The 19,630-nt window shown below is 42.5% G+C and overlaps 1 protein-coding gene across 2 annotated transcripts in view; it reads left to right on the forward strand.

The window, feature by feature from the left end:
* IMPDH2 (inosine monophosphate dehydrogenase 2) overlaps positions 1–19,630 on the forward strand; it is a 1,061,056-nt gene that overhangs the window by 837,952 nt on the left and 203,474 nt on the right. The window lies entirely within an intron of this gene.

Here is a 19,630-nt window from a genome sequence, read left to right on the forward strand (position 1 = left end):
TGTTCCATCTGAGTAGGTACTTCATTTGTTTGCAACCGACCCCCCCCCCTCCATGCCCCCTAACCATATCATGATACCTGGTCACCTGAAAAATGTTATTTTTCATGAGGTTAGGCAATACTTGATCCTCTGTCGAAGGTGTGATTTTTTGGACTGAGCAAACTCGATCTGAGGTAATACAGTAGGCGGTAGGGGATTATGGGTAGGGGGAGGAGCTAGGAGCTCGGATCTTATAGCTAGTGAAACTGCCGGCTCGGATCTGAGTTCAGATCCGATACCCACAGGTTGCAGACAAATGAAGTACCTACTCAGATGGAACGTTATGATGAGTACATAACTTCTTTTTAAGATATGGCTTGTCAGGATCCATCCTTCTGGAACTTACTACTGAGATTGCTGCAGGAATGCTCTACTCTAGCCCTAACATCTAATCTTTTTAATTAATCCTTTTTTGGGTGATGATTTAACTAGAGAGAGTTTTGCACTAATTCATTTGTTGCAGTTACTTTTGTATTTCTTTGCCCTTTGTTTGAAGGTGTGTTTAGTTTGTAATGTATTTAGTGTTTAAGCATGTAAATAAATCTGTAGTTTAATTTGAGGTTAATCATAGCCAGAACTGTCAGATCACTGCATGTGTAGTTTTTGTGCTTTCTCCACATTGATGTCCATAATTACCTCATCCTATCACCTGACTATTAGCTGTGGGACTGCAGTCTCTTTTATGGAGACATGTTCTTTATTGCACACATTTTGACTGTTACTAGTTGCTGTTAGTCTCTACTGGTGATTTCTGTTTCAATTACTCAGACTTCATACTCTCATCATAACTGGTAATTTGGCCTTCATTCATTCAGTGTATTTATCCCACTGCCTACCCTACAGGACTCTGGTCTATTTGGGTCGCCAGTGGGTATAAGAATCACTTTGCTGTGAAGCCAGTAGACCGGCATTGTATGCCTTTGTTAATTGAAAGTTTGTTTCTTTCCAGGTATCGTAAAGTAAAATCTGTAATTTTCAGTATGACTGTGTTTAAACATTCTCCAGACAGAAACTTTAACTTGTATTCTTTGGGATGGCTTTTTTTAATTTACTGCCATGTGGAAATGAGTGTAATTCATGCATGCTTTAAATGAAATTTTGTGTGTTACATTTTGGAAGTCAGTGTAGCTATGTGTTCATCTGAAGGGTGTAAAGTGTCACAACAGGCCAAACAATCACAAGACAGTAAATTTGATGAGTTGCATCAAAGCCATAACAAGGTCAAGGCAAAGAGAGCAGCTGCCCTTGGCACAAGCTATTAGAGGGCATAATCAGCACTGTAGAAGAGGTGCTGATTGGTCCTTGATAGCAGTAGAGACGTGATCGTGAGTGGCTGCTTAAATGACAAACCGTGTTTGTGTCAGGAACTGTAACAAGGAGCTATTATAGCTTTTTGCTACAGTTTAACAAAGGTATTTGACACAGTTTAACAAAGACCTATAGAGACATAGTTAGCCCAAAGCCTTTCTTTTCTTTTTGACTATATTGTAGAAAGAAAGTACAGTTGTGTAAGTGAACTTACTATAGTTGTCAATGTGCTATTGATCATTGTTGCTGTAGCCTTTGTTGTGTGGGTTATATCCTGGCAGGGAAAAAAGGCAGCCAGCTTTAAAAAGTTTAGGGTACCTTCCATGTGCCCAAACTGTCAGCTTGAACTGAGCTCACTAAAAAGACAGGCTTGGGTGCCAACCCTTTCAGAGCTTTCATGCCAACAGAGAGAGGAAGGCTCATCCCTGAAAGTACACTTCTAGGAACAACAAAAAGTAAATTTCCACACCCTGGAATAAATGCACCAAAAAAACAAGGAAGGGAGTGAACAGCTACTGCAGCAGTGATCATTTGAACATCTGCTGTTAGGTAAGTTTACTTTATGTAAATAATATTGACCACTGCAGCAGTAGCCATAGCTACATGGGTAGATTACACTAGTTTACTACATTTGAGAGGTGGAAGGGTCCAGGAGACCCTCATGGTCCAAGCAAAGCCTGATATAGACTTGTAGAAGGAATCAAGCTTATATTGCTTTGCAGAAGTATGTAGAGAGGACCAGGTTGTTGCTTCTAGAATACAACCATTTCCAAAACGCCATAGGTAAAGCCGAGGCTCTGGTAGATTGGACTTTGACCCTGCCTCGAATATTTTTGTTGTGAGTATAACAAAAGGTAATAACCTTATACATCCATTTGGAAGTAGTCTGCTCGGACACAAGTTATCCCTTCTTACTTTCACAAGAAATGAACAACTGATCCAAAGTTCTAAAAGATTTAGTTTTGTCAGGAAAGTATCTGAGTTGTCTGTGTACATCCAGTATATGGAGTATCCTTTCTCCCTAATTTTAAATTCAGGAAAGAAAATGAGGAGGTAGATAGGTTGTCTTAAGTAAACTCAAACACCGCTTTAGGCATAAAAGAGGGATTGGTTCTCAAAGAAACCATGTCTATGTGTAAGATGAGATAGCTTGCAACTCAGACACTGTTCTTGCAGAAGTCAGAACAATCAGTAAAACTGTTTTCCATGTTAAGAACCTCATATAAGCCAAATTAGCTAGCTCAGATAGAGCAAGTGTTAGCTTCTGTAACACAAAATTAAGATCCCAAAGAGGGGCCACCAATTTTCTTGGAGGTGTGTTACATAAAACCCCTTTCAAAAACATTTTGAGATGAGAATGCATTGAAAAAGACGATCCTTGGGCAGATATGCTGAAATGACCAATAAGTGAACCTTGATGGAGGAGTAACAAAGGCCATAGGATAGTAATTCACACAAATGTTGTAAAACCAGGGAACAATTAGCTCTGAATGGGCGTTGGTTATGTTTTTGGCACCAGTTAGAAAACCTTTTCAGTATGCTAACATGATTTTGTAGTAGCAAGTTTTCTGTTTTCTTGCCTCCATTAATATTTGCAGGTCATCTTCAGTAAGCAGATGCCAATAGGGAATTAAGACCCTTTCAACCAGGACATCAGTTGATGTTGATTGTGGTCAGAGTGTATCAAGCACCCTGGTTGTGTGCAAGTAGATCCAGTCTGTGAGGAAGCTTGTTGTATTGCCCCTGTCCATTTGCAAAAGAAGGGAGAACCACTGTTGCCTCAGCCATAAGGAAGTCACCACAATGATCCTGGAGAATTACTTCTCAATCTTCAGAAGTGCCCTGGATATCACTGGAAATGATGGAAACCATACCAAAACATCCCTGTCCAAGAAAGGAAAAGGCATCTGTCTTCCAGGCCTTTTTCATAGGTTCATACTAGGCTATCTGCCCTAGGGCATTTATAAGCCTAGCCAGAGTATGTTTGGCTTTCGCCACCCATTTTAAATTAATTTTGCTATGCCCTTTTTCGAGTTTAGTATACTGTGCCTCTGTCTAACAGTGACACAGAAGTGACACCCGGGGTAAACCTATGATCTCCCATCCACTCATCAAGATTCCTCTTGAAGAGAGTCAATGAGGGACTCTGCCTAACCTGGACTGGGATTTTATTCCATAGTGAAGGGAGCCTCTGGGTTATGAATCTGTCCCTCCAGCATGTCCTGTTTATTTCAGTGCTGAGGTTCAAGTCTCTCGGCGTAGCTCGATGGGATTTGGATTTTTGAGGTGCAGCATGTCCCTTAATTCCGGGTTGGACATGGCCTTATACGTCAGGCACAGGTCACCTCTGAGCAGGCGGTATGCCACTGAGTAGAGCTGGAGTTTCTTTAACCGGGCAGCATATGGCATCTGTTTGAGCCCTTTGATCCTCTTGGTGAGGTACTTTTGGGGTCTTTCCAGTTGCTGCATGTGTTTGGTAAGGTACATCCCAAAGGGGCATTGTACTCTATTATGGGCCTGATGAGGGATGAGTATAGAGGCACGATGACCTCCCTAATCTAGATGTGAATCCCTTCATGATTAGGTGGGCTATATAAAATGTTTTTCTAACCACTTTGGCCACGTGGTTGTCAAATGAGAGATTGCTATCAACTTGGGTCCCCAGGTCCCTAATTACTTCTTCTGTACTTAATGGATTACCACCTATGTGGTAATTTGTGGGCACTTTGTTTTTGCCAAAGGGGATGACTATACACTTTTTGGCGTTTAGCTTGAGGCTGTTTCTGTGAGGCCCTTTTGGAGGATGCTTGTGTCGGCTGGAGAGTCTATTATGGCGCCCAGTTTGCAGTCATCTGTGTACTTGGTCAGCCACAGTCCTTCCGTGTTGGCCTGTACCTCCGAAAAATATATACCGAACGAGAGGTCCCAGGACTGAGCCTTGTGGGACGCCACTTGTAACTGGTTTGGAGTCTGACATGGCTCCAGCAATTCTAACCATGTGGGTTCTGTCCTTGAGCCAGTTTGCAACCCATCTAGTGACATAGGGGTTTATATTTAAGCTGGTGAGCTTATCTATAATGCCAGTGGGGTATTGTATCGAAGGCTTTTGCGAGGTCCAGGTAGGCTGTGTGGACCACCTTCCCCTCATCAATGGCCTTGGTGACTGTTTCAAAGAAATCGACCAGGTTTAAAAGGCAGGATCTGCCCTTAACAAAGCCGAACTGGGTAGGATCCAGTGTCTGTAGGTCCCCAATATCTTTATGAGGTCTATGATGATCCTTTCCATAGCTTTGTAGACCAAGCTAGTCAGGCTTATGGGGCGATAGTTTCCAGGATCCGTTGAGGCACCACCTTTGTGTAGAGGGAATACTGATGCTGTACGTTACTCTTTGGGTACATATCCTGTAGTAAGGCTGAGATTGAACAGTAGTTTTATGTTTGGGTTTAGCTCTTCTTGGAGTTCATGTAGGACGCAGCCCGGGACACCGTCTGGTCCCATTGATGCTGTGTTTTTTGCTTTGGAGAGGGCGGCTCTTACCTGAGCATCTGAGATGTCAAGGGGGCAGCACTCTGCTGGGATAGATATTTGCTGTTTTGGTGGGGAGGGGGGGGGGTGTTTGCGCTGAACCTGTCAGCTAGGATGTTGGCAATGTCTGTGGGTTCGATGTATTTTTTGTCATTTTGGACTAATTCTGAGCATATCTGGGAATTCCCACCCAGGTTCCTAACATAACTAAAGAAAGCCTTGTGATTATCCTTAGTGTCCTGTGCAATTTTTCTCTCGAAGCTGGCCTTAGACGATTTTATGAGTGCCCTTAGTTTTTTGCTAATACTGATCAGAGATGCCTTCCCTTTTTGGGATTTTGCTCTATCATGTAGTAGCTTCCTCCTTCTATTGTATAGTTTGTTTATGGCTGGGGTCCACCAGACAGGACGTCTGCCTTTGGAGGATTGGGTCTTGGTTTTATTTGGGATTGCATGATCCATGCATTCCTGAAGGTGTTCATAGAATGCGTTTATAAAGGATTCTGTGGTCTGGGCCATATTTTCCACAGGCTCGGGGGCTTTGAAGGATTCCTCCTCGGTTTTGAGGAGTGTGAAATTTGCTTTAGAGAAGTTTTTCACTGTGGCTTTCTGGGCAGGGGGTGGGGTCGGAATGTGAATATCCAGTGAGATTAGTTTATGGTCTGATCTTACCAGTGAGGGATACACTTCTGGTCTGGAGCATAGAGTCCCCATGTTGGTGATGATCAGGTCCAGTATGTTTTCCCCTCTTGTGGGAGTGGTAACAAGTTGTTCCATAGCATTTGAGTTTATAAATTCTAGGAACCTTTGGGCTAGGGTGTTGGAGCTAGCTTAATGCTCCCAGTCTATGTTTGGGTAGTTGAAGTCGCCCAATAGAATGGTGTTTGGAGAGACCTTCATATTTTCCAGTGTTCTCAGGAAGGCCGAGTGGGGTTCCTGGGTTTGGGAGGGTAGTCTGTAGCAGGCTATAAACTGGAAGGCAGTTTTACCCACTGTTAGTTGCACATGGATAGTCTCTGATGCTTCGTGCTGTGCCACCAACCTGGAGGTGTGGGTATCTTTGACAAATATTGATACTCCCCCTCCTTTTGAGGTTCGGTCCAAGTTTTGGGGCCAAAAAGCATGGTATGAGGTATAACCTGGTAGTGTTGGGGTGCTCTCAGGAGCCTTGAACCAGGTTTCTGTTACTGCACAGATATCAATGTTCTCCATGCTAAGGAGAGTTTTGAGTGCGTGCATCTTGAGGTTTAGACTTCTGGCGTTGAGTAGCATTACTCTTAGTTTCTTATCCCTTGTGATACCTATGGAGGTGGGTTTGTCTTTTGAGCCTTGCCTAAAAAAGGCACTATGGGGGTAAGCAAGAGCCTTTGCCAATATCCAAAGCCCAGGGTGACAGGTGCAAGCCGTCCCTAGCGAAGCATCGTGGCTTGTCGAGCATGTCATCCCAGGCTGACAGGCATTGGATCCCCTTTGAATGACACCAATACTTAAGCCAATTGTTGAAATTGATCATCTTGTCTTCATATTGTGGCATCATTCTTGGTGAGGGTAAGATGCTACTCAAGGTCAGGGTCATACCGGCCTGGACTACATGCTCAGAGAGCTCCTCTATGTCTCTCTTCATGTAGTCCAGGGAGGTACGTCTCAGGTCATTCACACCAGCATGGACAATGACCGAGTCATATTTGTACATGCCTTGGAGTGACCTGAGTGCTTGTGTTATGTGGCGGATCCTAGCACCCGACAGGCAGCTCACCGTGACCTTCTCCTTGTTCAGCCTGGTGAGCGGGATGTCACTGTGCCTGAAGATAGAGTCACCTATTACAAGTGTATCAGGTGTGTTGTTTAGCCTTAAGGGCTGTGACTGTTTGGCACACTGGCTTTGTGAGCTGTGTGTTGCACGTGTTTTGTTTTGGGGTAGCGGTTGCTTGGGTGTCTGCTTTGGAGGTCTCTGCTGCTTAGGCAGATTTTTATTTAGAACCTCCGAGTATGTTTTTGTGTGTTTATGTGTTTGGTTTGCTGTCGTGGTAGTTCTATGTGAGACTGGAATTGTAGTGAGTGTGGTTTCCTTCTCCTCCTGACTAGTTACGCCAGTACTGAGTTGAGAGAGCTTAGCCTCCAGTTTGGCTATATGGTTGCATCTCTCACATGTGTTGGAATTTGTTGGGAGGAGGAGAGGGTTGTCTGTGTACATGAGGCAGTTGTAACATTGCCTCAAGATTCCCATATTCACCAGCTGGACCGGAGAGGAGATTGACAACTGACCTTTGGACATGCTAGAATAGTATTGGGAATTCCTTTATAATTGAAAAAAGGGCCAATGGGGAACAAGGTACTCAAGGGGAGTTTGTGAGGGTGTAGTGCTTTTAATTTTTTAGTGCTGACTTATATAATTGCTTTAGTGAGCAAGTGCCAGGTAACTTAAATGCAATGTGTTACAGGTATCTTAAATGCAAAAATGACAAACAGTAACTTCCTTTCAAGTGAAACAAGGAAATAAGTACAGTAAGCAATGCAGATATCACTAGGGATCCACATAAGTGCTGAAAAGCCACGTTTTAGGTGGAATTAGCGTTTCAGGGAAATAATAAGCAAACAAACAACAAGCATACAAACAAAGCTAGATTCAGCAGGCCTGGATCTAGTCTATGCTACAGCAAACAAGGGGTACCAATTTCAGTAAGAAACAGTTCAAATATGCAGTCACTATAAGCCTTTAACCAGAAATTCCCAGCTCAGAAGGGCAGAGTCCAGCCTCTCCTCCCACAAGAGTGCAGACCACGAACCTTCTTAATGTAAAATAACTGGCCTGAAGCCCAAGTGCTTAAACCAGAACTAATACATTTTTAGAATAACAGACACTGAGCCCTCAATCAGCAGTTCCTAACTTAGAAGGATGTAAACTACCTGTCCTGCCACCACAGTGCAGGCCACAAACCTTCCTAATGTAAAACAACTGGTCTGAAGCCCAAGTGCTTAATCCAAAAGACTTAGAATGATAGCTACGCTTTAATCAAGTTACTACCAAGCAGTAATAAATACAATTGAATACTTTAAAGAATGCCTGGATTAGTGCTCAAGTTATACAAACAAAGCTAGATTCAGCAGGCCTGGATCTAGTCTATGCTACAGCAAACAAGGTGTACCAATTTCAGTAAGAAGCAGTTCAAATATGCAGGCACTATAAGCCTTTAACCAGAAATTCCCAGCTCAGAAGGGCAGAGTCCAGCCTCTCCTCCCACAGGAGTGCAGACCACGAACCCTCTTAATGTAAAATAACTGGCCTGAAGCCCAAGTGCTTAAACCAGGATTAACACACTTTTAGAATAACAGACACTGAGCCCTCAATCAGCATTTCCCAACTTAGAAGGATGTAAGCTACCTGTTCTGCCACTACAGTGCAGACCACAAACCTTCTTAATGTAAAACAACTGGTTTGAAGCCCAAGTGCTTAAACTAAAAGACTTAGAATGAGTTACACCAAGCAGTAATAAATACAATTGAGTACTATTAAGATGACACAAAAGCAAAATAAAGTAGGAAGAAACCCAAATACAGTAAAAGCAGATACATTTTTTTTTGAGTGAGCAAATGAGATGGGCTCAGGAGTTACAGGACAGAAACAAGTGCAAATGCAGGCCTTCAAATCAGAAAGTTGAGAGGGATGGAAGACCGCCCATACGGCCAATAACTACAAATTCGGAGCCAGAATCACTCCTTATGTGGTAGACGGGTTACCTAATGCTTACCACTCCCACTGATGAGCTAGAAGGCTTCCCTCCAACACAGAAAGGCTTGGGAGGCTCAAAAGCTTACAAACAGTCCTGGATACAGCAAATCTGTATCTGGAACACTAATTACAGGAAAGGTAGGAAACAGGCTTACAATTTTTTTTTCCAGAAAAGTAGCAAAAACAGTAGTAAAAACAATTTACATGCAGTGCAAGCTGGCACACTTGAGTATGTAGCAATATTAGTCCACACACAGTTTGAAAAAATGTAATTAAATTAAAAAGGACTAAAAGCAAGTGCAGAAAGGGTTTATTAGGTAGAATGTGGTAAAGAGATGGGACTGGGGGAGTGTCCTAGATAAAATCTACAGTGGGGCGGGCACTGCAAAATCCATCAGATTTAAACTACAACCAAGAACAGGGAGGGGGGTGGGGAAGACAGTTTCAACAGAGGTGTGAGAATCACAGTATAAATTATAAAACCAGAAAAATATATACTGATCTCTGTATATTTGCAGAACAGTAAGACAACATATATCTAAGCAACAATTTAGCTCTATAATACAGAATAATACAGAAAAATATACTCCGCTCTATATATTTGCAGATAGTCTTGTAAGGCTCTTTCTCAGTGCACAGGTTCCAATTTAAATGCAGGCTGTTATTAGCAGGTCACAATTAAGGGAACCTGGAGTTAAGCAACACACAAGCTATTAAAAGCGGTTATATCAGCTGAAGACAAGGCAGAAAATGAGGGGGTGGTGGGGAAGACAGTTTCAACACAGATGTGAGAATCACAGCGCAAATTATAAAACCGGAAAAATATATACTGATCTCTGTATATGTGCAGAACAGTAAGACAACAGATATCTAAGCAACAATTTAGCTCTAAAATACAGAATAATACAGAAAAATATACTCAGCTTGTATATATTTGCAGATAGTCTTGTAAGGCTCTTTCTCAGTGCACAGGTTCCAATTTAAATGCAGGCTATTATTAACAGGTCAAAATTAAGGGAACCTGGAGTTAAGCAACACACAAGCTATAAAAACCGGTTATATCAGCTGAAGACAAGGCAGAAAATCTGGGGGAGACAGTTTCAACAGAGATGTGAGAATCACAGTGCAAATTATAAAACCAGAAAAATATATACTGATCTCTGTATATTTGCAGAACAGTAAGACAACAGATATCTAAGCAACAATTTAGCTCTATAATACAGAATAATACAGAAAAATATACTCAGCTCTATATATTTGCAGATAGTCTTGTAAGGCTCTCTCAGTGCACAGGTTCCAATTTAAATGCAGGCTGTTATTAACGGGTCAAAATTAAGGGAACCTGGAGTTAAGCAACACACAAGCTATAAAAACCGGTTATATCAGCTGAAGACAAGGCAGAAAATGAGGGGTGGGGGTGGGGAAGACAGTTTCAACAGAGATGTGAGAATCAGTGCAAATTATAAAACCAGAAAAATATATACTGATCTCTGTATATTTGCAGAACACTAAGACAACAGATATCTAAGCAACAATTTAGCTCTATAATACAGAAAAATATACTCAGCTCTATATGTTTGCAGATAGTCTTGTAAGCCTTTCTCTCAGTGCACAGGTTCCAATTTAAATGCAGGCTGTTATTAACAGGTCAAAATTAAGGGAACCTGGAGTTAAGCAGCACAAAAGCTATAAAACCTGTTATATCAGCTGAAGACAAGGCAGAAAATGAGGTTGGGGGGTGGGGAAGAAAGTTTCAACAGAGACATGAGGAATCACAGTGCAAATTATAAAACCAGAAAAATATATACTGATCTCTGTATATTTGCAGAACAGTAAGACAACAGATATCTAAGCAACAATTTAGCTCTATAATACAGAAAAATATACTCAGCTCTATATATTTGCAGATAGTCTTGTAAGGCTCTCTCTCAGTGCACAGGTTCCAATTTAAATGCAGGCTGTTATTAACAGGTCAAAATTAAGGGAACCTGGTGTTAAGCAACACACAACCTATAAAAACCGATTATATCAGCTGAAGACAAGGCAGAAAATGAGGGTGGGGGGTGGGGAAGACAGTTTCAACAGAGATGTGAGAATCACAGTGCAAATTATAAAACCAGAAAAATATATACTTATCTCTGTATATTTGCAGAACAGTAAGACAACAGATATCTAAGCAACAATTTAGCTCTATAATACAGAAAAATATACTCAGCTCTATATATTTGCAGATAGTCTTGTAAGGCTCTCTCTCAGTGCACATATTCCAATTTAAATGCAGGCTGTTATTAGCAGGTCAAAATTAAGGGAACCTGGAGTTAAGCAACACACAAGCTATTAAAAACGGTTATATCAGCTGAAGACAAGGCAGAAAATGAAGGGGGGGGGGGCAGTTTCAACAGAGATGTGAGAATCACAGTGCAAATTATAAACCAGAAAAATATATACTGATCTCTGTATATTTGCAGAACAGTAAGACAACAGATATCTAAGCAACAATTTAGCTCTATAATACAGAATAATACAGAAAAATATACTCAGCTCTATATATTTGCAGATAATCTTGTAAGGCTCTCTCTCAGTGCACAGGTTCCAATTTAAATGCAGGCTGTTATTAACATGCATGGCTTCCTAGAGCAGAATCTTGACAGCTTATTGTTCAGAGAGGAGGCAGATGGGTCTGCTTGAGGAACTCCACACAGATGGAGCAAGTCTTGGAAGATCTGCTGAATTTGCTTCCATTTGTGAGTGTGTGTCCTTGTCCTGCTCAGCTTGTCTGCCACACAGTTTTGCTCTGACAGAATGCAGGATGCCTGTACAATGAGAATATTCTGTAAAGCTATATTCCAAGCTAACATGGCTAGTCTGCAAAAGAGGTACAACCTGGTTTTCTGTTGCTCATTGATGCACCTCATGACAGTGGTATTGTCTGTAAGAATGTGGAAGAGGTCCATGGGACCAACAATAATTTAGAGAGTTGAGTGCCTTGATAAGGGCTAGCATCTCTTTTATATTTATGTGCTTGTGCCTTATCATTGGTGTTCCACACACTTTACACATTTATCCCTCTTGACACTGCTCCCCAGGCAAAGTCTGAGGTGACTGTTTTGGGGGGATCTGGATGTTGGGAAATTTGTTGTCTCCTCCAAGTGATTTATCTTTTGACAAGCCCCAGCACTGGGATTTGAAGACAGAAGATGTTGTTGCTGGAACCAAAGTGACTTAGATTCATAGGTATACACTATGCAAATGACCACCAGGGCCTTTATAAGCCTAGCTGATCATGGCCATTTATTAGAAGGTATGCTAGGAAATTTCTAAAGGTTATGTGGGGGGGGGGTATGTTAGCTAGGACATAGTTACTGTCTGCCTTTGTATATCAGAGGTATAGTGTATCAGACTTGGGGTTAATTTCCAGTTTCCCATTGGCCAAGTTGTATAGGTCTCATGTGGGGTCTTGGCAGTGGTATCATGAGATTCACAGAGGCCACAAAACATGCATCCTGAGGTATTCCCTCATAGTGACTAAAGTCTGAGTGGAAAACCTTAGGAAAAGGTCTAATTATAGATCTATTTATTCCTGTGAAAGAACACCTCTTTGAACTAAGGTGTCTAGCTGACACTCCAGGAACAAAATCCAGTGTGGAGGAGTTAAAAAAAGACTTTTGAATGTTCTCTTGAAATCCCAGCTTGTGTAAGAGATCTGTCATCCAAGAGATAGATTCCTGACACTCTAAAAAAAGACTCTGTAAAGAGAAGCAAGCCATGTAATAAAGGGTATCCTGTAGACTGCAGTGAGCTATAACTGGTGCTAGACACTTTGTGAGCACACTTGGTGCAATGGACAGTCCAAAGGGCAGGGTAGAGAACTGATAATGCAACACAGACAGACGCACAGACAGACAGACGCACAGACAGACAGACGCACAGACAGACAGACGCACAGACACACACACTTAAGGAATGCCTGAAGAATGGATGAAAAGGGATGTGATGATAAGCGTCTTGTAAACGTAATGTTACCAGGAAATTTAAAAGGGGAAGAAGAGGTAACCAGTGGTGAAGGTTAAGTGACAGCATTTTGAACTTGGGCACTATCACAAACAGCTTTAGGAAAGAAACATCGAAAACTAGTCTGAAAGCATCTTTCTTTGGCACTAAATACATTCTTGAATAAAAACCTTTCCCAACCTGGGTGGGAGGTTCTGTCATTTGGGACGGCATGTGTTAAAGGACAAGGGAAAGTAAAGGAATCTGGTCCAGTAGATGAGGAATTACCCCCTGGAAAGTAAGAATTTCCTCCCCTTGCCATTCGTAACTTTGATGAATGACCTTCAGAACCCATTTGTCTAAGACTATTTGTTGCCAAAGAGGAATGTGGAGATTCAGACTTTCTGGAAGGAAAGACGGACTGCCCGGGTGGTGGGAGTGGGAATAGGTCCCTTAAATAGTCATTCTGACTTGGACTGCCCTTTTTGGGGGGAATCCTGAATTTGTTTTGAAAACCCCTTGCCCATTTATTCTCAGTTGTCTTTGCCAGCATTTTCTTGAGACTGTTTATTTTTTATTTATTTATTTTGCCAAAATCGGATGAGGAGTTAGAGAATCTCTTGGAAAATTTTTAAAAGGAGGGCTGAAAAGTCAGAGATTCCATTAATCAACTTACCCTTTCCTCTACAGCAGAGAAGCCAACAACTAAATCTCTATCCATAGGAGAATTTAACATTTCATTTTTTCATGTCAATTTGGATGTTCTGAGAATGCAGTCAAGCAAACCTCCTCAAAACAGTACCATTGAACATAGCCCCTAAAAGAAGTGTCAACTGAATCATACACACCCTGTAAACAATGAGTAGTGACTTGTTCAGAGGAAGAAACTAAATTATTTGAAGCAGATTTTCCTCACAAAAAGAAACTGTAAACAAAATATTCCTCATACTTTTGTAGTTAGTCAGAATAAACTTTAACAATGAGTCTGACAATTCAAAACTGTGAAAATCTAAGTTGCAAAAGCATACATATTTTTCCCATACTTATCAGTAAATGTCTCATCCTTGTCAGAAAGAGTAGGATTGGAATTAACCAAATGTTTAGCAGCAGTAGGATTGACTAAAGCTATAGTTGCTAGGTCTGGTTTGGGAAGAGTGTATAAAAACTTAAAAGCCTGAGTAAGTCTTATGTTCTGTCTGCCTTTTTGGACCAGCAGCTTGACTATCAGGAAGGTTGCAGGCAGTAACACACACATACTCCAGAGCTGAATGAACTGGGGGAATGGATGAAGGTTCTGGAAATTCCTTCTGTAACAGCTCATGGCATTTTCTGTGGAACTGAGAAACCTCCCATGGAAGATGCTGGCCCAATCTGGAAATCTCTGAGAAAGAGAGCCCACTGAGCCCCTCCTCTTTGATTGAATGAGAAAACTGAGGATTGAACCCTGTGTCTGTCCTTACATCTTCCTGCCCAGATTAAGAATCTTGAATCTCTTAAGGAAAAGAGATATCCCTTTTTCTTTTACTAGAAATCGCTTTATAAGAAAGATAAAAACCCTGAGATAGACCTAGAAAACTACTCCCAAGTAGGGAAACTTCAGGAGGAGTAGATTCAGCTTTAGATTTTAGTTTCTTTTTGACAAGAAAAATGGGGTCAACAGTGTTATTAATGGCAGTAACATCTTCTCTAAGAATAGACACAACATTCTGACTTAACAGGGAAGTCTTGCCTGTTCCCTCTCCCAGGACCAACAAGAGTGGGGTCTCCCATGCCCACAGAGAGGACCCCATAGTGGTTGTAAGTTCTACCACAGGGGGATCCAGAGTAAAAGGTGGGTGATCTGAGGAACAAGCTATGGCCACAGCAGAGTCACCCACCTGTGGCTGAGGCAAATCTCTGTATCCCAGTAGACTCCATGGCGATAGTGGCAGCCACAAAGTAGGAACTTGTAGAGGAAAGTTCTACTATCAGTCCTCCTAACAAGGAGTCTAGGACTATGGATAGGTTTGGGAAGTGTTTACACTTCATCGACCTTTGCTCTCAGGTCTTTGAACTACATGGCGCACTTTACCAGGTTGCAGAGAGATCTGATTAAAGAGCTGTCAGATACTCTCACAGGAGCAGTAGCTAAAGGGGTACGAGACGAGGTTACCTCTCAGCTCGTTACCCTCGAATCAGTTTCTAACTCATCCACGAGGCTAAAATGCCCATGCAGCTGAAGGAATGACAAGAGCAGCGGGTTCAGGTATTGCCATTAGGAGACATGCCTGGATGCACTTGTGTGACTTTGTGGAGCAATTTAAAATTTTGTTCATCAATGTTCCATTTGACAGAATATCCCTTTTTTGGACCCAAGGTAAAAGAGACACTGGCCAGATGTGAGAAAGATGGGAGGACTCTTTCTGCCATTGGTGTACGCTTCTCTGCTCCTCAGTGGCCCTACCCCAGGAACCAGAGAAGTGGGAGGCTATGGTTCAAGAAGTCCCAAGGGCCTTTCCAGGACTCTGTGGCAAGGACTTTCCCCAGGGCAGAGGGGGGAAGTAACAATGGAAGACGCCGTCGTAGAGGCAGAGGTGGCCCACAGAACCAGGGGTACAAAGATTCTTTCTCTGGTAACTCCTACCAGTACTCCTGAATGGAGGCCTGATTGCCTTCCTCTGGAGGCAGTCGGGGGACGATTATCACTGCACCAAACTGCCTGGCTTCAGATGACATCAGTCAAGTGGGTACAGGGGATCATTTCCAGAGGTTACATCATTCCCCTTCCATCAAATCCAAAAACGCAAAAAAAGACTCCCGGACATTCTACCCAGTCACAGTTGTAGAAATTCAAAAACTGCTCGAAAAAAGAGTCATCCAAGAAGTCTCATCAGATCAAAGAGGATCCAGGTTTTACTCAAGATTCCTTTTAGTGTCCAAAAAGACAGGGGACAGGAGACCCATTTTGGATCTCGGCCAATTCAACAAGGCAGTTCAGCAAACCAAATTTCAGATGGTCTCATTACAGTCCGTACTTCCTTTCGTGGAAAAGGATGATTGGATCTACTCTCTAGATCTTCAGGATGCGTGTAACTACATAAAAATGGTCAAACACTCCAGAAGATTTCTGTGCTTCGGCTGGGAGCCAGTCATTTCCAGTTCAGATCATTGCCTTTGATCTCACCACAGCCCCCATGGTCAAACACTCCAGAAGATTCCTGCGCTTCCGGCAGGGAGCCAGTCATTTCCAGTTTAGGGCACCATCCTTTGGTCTCACCACAGCCCCCAGGGTATTTACCAAATGCATGGCAGTAGTAGCAGCTCATCTCAGACTGCAGGGATTTCAAGTTTTTCCTTACCTTGACGACCCGCTTCTTACCGCTACCACCAGGTGTCAACTAGAATGGGAAAGAGATTACACCCTGTATCTTTGAGCTTCATTAGGCATTACAGTAAATCACAAAAAGTCAAGTATCCAACCTACTTAAGAGTTGGAATTTGTCGGAGCTCAAATAGACTCTGTTCCAGGAATCGCTTCTCTCCCAGTAGACAGGCTCCAAAAGATCAGATTACAAGTAAACCATATAGTTCAGAACAAAAGTGTTCCAGCCAGACTCATCCTACAGGAGCTGGGCTTAATGGCAGCCTCTGTAACTAGTTCCTTTGGACAGATATCACATGTAGATTCTGCAATGGCTTCTAGCCTCCCAGTGGTCATTAATGAATCAGCCGATGTCATACCCCATCTTGATCACCAATCGCTGCAAATAAGACCTGTCTTGGTGGCTGCATTCCCACGAGATTCTTTTGGGCCATCTTTCATCCTTCCACAGCCCCAAACCATAGTAACCACAGATGCTTCCCACATAGGATGGGGGGGGGGGGCATTATCTGGGAAGGACTGTCCAAGGCATTTGGCCCCAACAGGAGGCCACTTTGCACATCAGTGTCCTAGAGATGAGGGTGGTGCTGTTGGCCTTGCAAGCATTTCAAGATGCCCTTCCCTGGGGGGGGGGGGGCATTATCTGGGAAAGACTGTCCAAGGCATTTGGCCCCAACAGGAGGCCACTTTGCACATCAGTATCCTAGAGATGAGGGTGGTGCTGTTGGCCTTGCAAGCATTTCAAGATGCCCTTCCCTTGGGAACAGTGGCAATTCAGACGGACTACATTTTGGTTGTCTGGTACATCAACAGACAAGGGGGAACCAAATCTTACCCACCTTGTTGAGAAGCCCTCAGTGTGTGGCAATGGGCAAGTTCTTCCAACCACTTTTTCATGGCAACGCATATTCCAGGGAGCTCCAATGTGATAGCAGACAAACTGAGCAGAACTATTCTAATGCCTCACGTGGTCTGTCAATCCTGTGGTGACAGAGAAAATATTCTGCCACAGGGGTCAAACTTGCTGCAATCTGTTTGCATCCCCTTTGAACAACAAGTGCAGCAGTTAGTTTTTCCTAATCCCCCCCCCCCCAGGGGAGTCACCCAGAGATGCTGTTCTCCACAAATGGACCCCAGTCTCCTGTATGCCTTTCCCCCAGCTCCTCTGATATCCTGGTTTCTAAAGAAAACCAAGAGGTTGGAGAACACAATAATCCTCATTGCTCCGTTCTGGCTTTGACAGGTTTGGTTTCTCTTCATATGGCATCATCTGCTTTGGAAACCTTGGTTCTGGACTCTGCCCCAGATCTATTATGTCAGCCAAAAGGTATGGTTCATCGAATCTCAAACATCTCAAGCTCACTGCATGGCTTCTCCAATTCCCATGATTGCCAGGCATTCTTCCCTTATGTCACCAGTCTGACAGATCATTTTGGCCCATCACAAACCTTCTGCTAGGAAACTGTACCAGAGTAAATGGGAAAAAATTGCTAGATTGGCTCTTAATGACCTTGACCCTTATACAGCTCATGTAGATAAAGTATTGGATTTTCTGGCTGTTTATCAATCAGGCTCTTCAACCTCTACCATTCGGGTCCATCTAGCTACGATATCTAATTTCCATATTGGTTTCCATGGTTCTTCACTTATGTCACATAAACTTTGTAAAGCTTTTTTGAAGGGAACCCTAATGTTAAGGCCTCCATTTAAAGAGCCCACTGCTCCATGGTATTCACCCTCAGTCTTACAGTATCTTACTGTATTGCCTTTTGAAACTTCAGCTACTTGTGACGTAAAATTTCTGACATGGAAAACTTTGTTTTCATTAGCTATTACTTCCGCAAGAAGAGTATCAGAAATTCAATCCTTGTCCTGCAAGCTCCCCTATATAATATTTCACAAGGACAAGGTTTCCCTCAGGACTAATTCTTCCTTCTTGCCAAAGGTAGTTTCAGAATCTAATATCAATCAAACCTCGCATCTACCAGTCTTTTTTTCCTAATTCCTCCAGTAAGGGAGAGTACTGTCTACACTTATTAGACGTTCACAGACCGTTACATTTTTACCTTCACAGAACAAAGGATATCAGAAAATCTGACCAACTGTTTTGTTGCTTTTTCCTGTCTTTCATGAGGTAAACCAGTTTCCAAGGTTACCTTAGCTAAGTGGCTCAGAGATTGTATTACCATTATTATTCAAGGGGACTTCACCTAACACGCCCTGTGAAAACCCATTCAACTAGAGCTGTAGCAGCTTTTGCAGTTTTTCATGCCAGAGCTTCTTTAGTTGACATTTGTTCAGCAGCCACATGGGCACCTCCTCATACTTTCATCACTCATTACAAACTGGACTAGGTCTCAAGGGAATGTGCATCATTCGGCTCAATGGTGCTCAGGAATATTCTTCCATGAGACCTCCCAAGATTCAGGTAGCTAGGGACTCTGTCCCACAGTCAAGGATTACTTGAAGATTGGCAACATCAGATAAAGAAGTTATGTCTTACCATAACTTTCCATCTGTGTTGTCAATTTTCACTAATCCTTGACATCCCCCCCCCCCCACCTTCCTCCGGCCTGAGACTCTTAGTGGATCAAATACTCCCAAGAATGGTGTCATATTAGGGATGCAGATCTGGTCTCTTATTGTTTTTTTACGATATGTCTGCTGCTGTTTTAGGCAAACTCGATCTGAGGTAATTTACAGAGGAGCATTATGGGTAGAGTCTAGCTTGAGAGTTTGGAAGGGACAAGCTGAAATAAACAGCAGAGTTGGTTCCGAGGCTCGGAACCAAGCCCATAGTCAAGGATTAGTGAAGATCGATAACACAGATGGAACGTTATGGTAAGACTTAACTTCTTTTTTAAAAGGAGGAGAAGAGCAAACATCCTGGAAGAAACCGGTGGTGGCTGTAATAACTAAAGAGGTTCAGCTTCATACAGGCCTCTTTCAATCCTAAACCATGATTATAAAGTGTTTAGGGTTAGAAGTGTAAATGGTTGGAAGGGTGGTCTAATGGTTAAGATGTTTGCCTTTCAAACACAAGGTGCAGGGTTTGAGTCTCACAAGGGATAACTGGCTAGGCTTAAAATGGCTCGCAAGGGCAGTTAGCTTAGTACTAATCTGTGAACCTATGAACCTATTTATGTCTGTAATGCTAAAAGAATGGCAAAGGTGATGCCAAAATTGACAAATATGGGTCAGTGTGGTTTTGTGGAGGGGAAGCAAACATTTGACAACATTAACAGAACATTGATGATCCCGAAGGAAGCAGGATATAAAATGCCACTGTTTTTGGTGGGTCTTGATGCAGAGAAAGCATTTGATAGAGTAAGCTGGGAGTTTATGAGCAGGGCAATGGAAGCATTGCATTCCCTGATAAAATTATAAGGTTGATTAGGAGGATATATGAAAGAGGGATTGGAGGCGAAAATTAAAGTGGGTGGGTTCCTCTATGATGATTTCTGTTTGAGCAGAGGAAGCAGGCAGGGGGTGTCCTCTTTCTCCATTGTTATTTGCATTATGTTTAGAAGCACTGACAAAGCAAATAAGGGACTCAGAAATTCAAGGATATAATTGGTACAGTAGGCAAAAAAGCTGGCTCTATTTGCAGACCTTATTTATACCTGATAAAACCAGAAAAGGACATTTCAATGTTGTAGAACATTTTGAGGCACTTT

Source organism: Protopterus annectens, chromosome 7.part1 (assembly GCF_019279795.1).
Source record: "Protopterus annectens isolate FY-2018-M chromosome 7.part1, PAN1.0, whole genome shotgun sequence".
NCBI classification, from domain to species: domain Eukaryota; kingdom Metazoa; phylum Chordata; order Ceratodontiformes; family Protopteridae; genus Protopterus; species Protopterus annectens.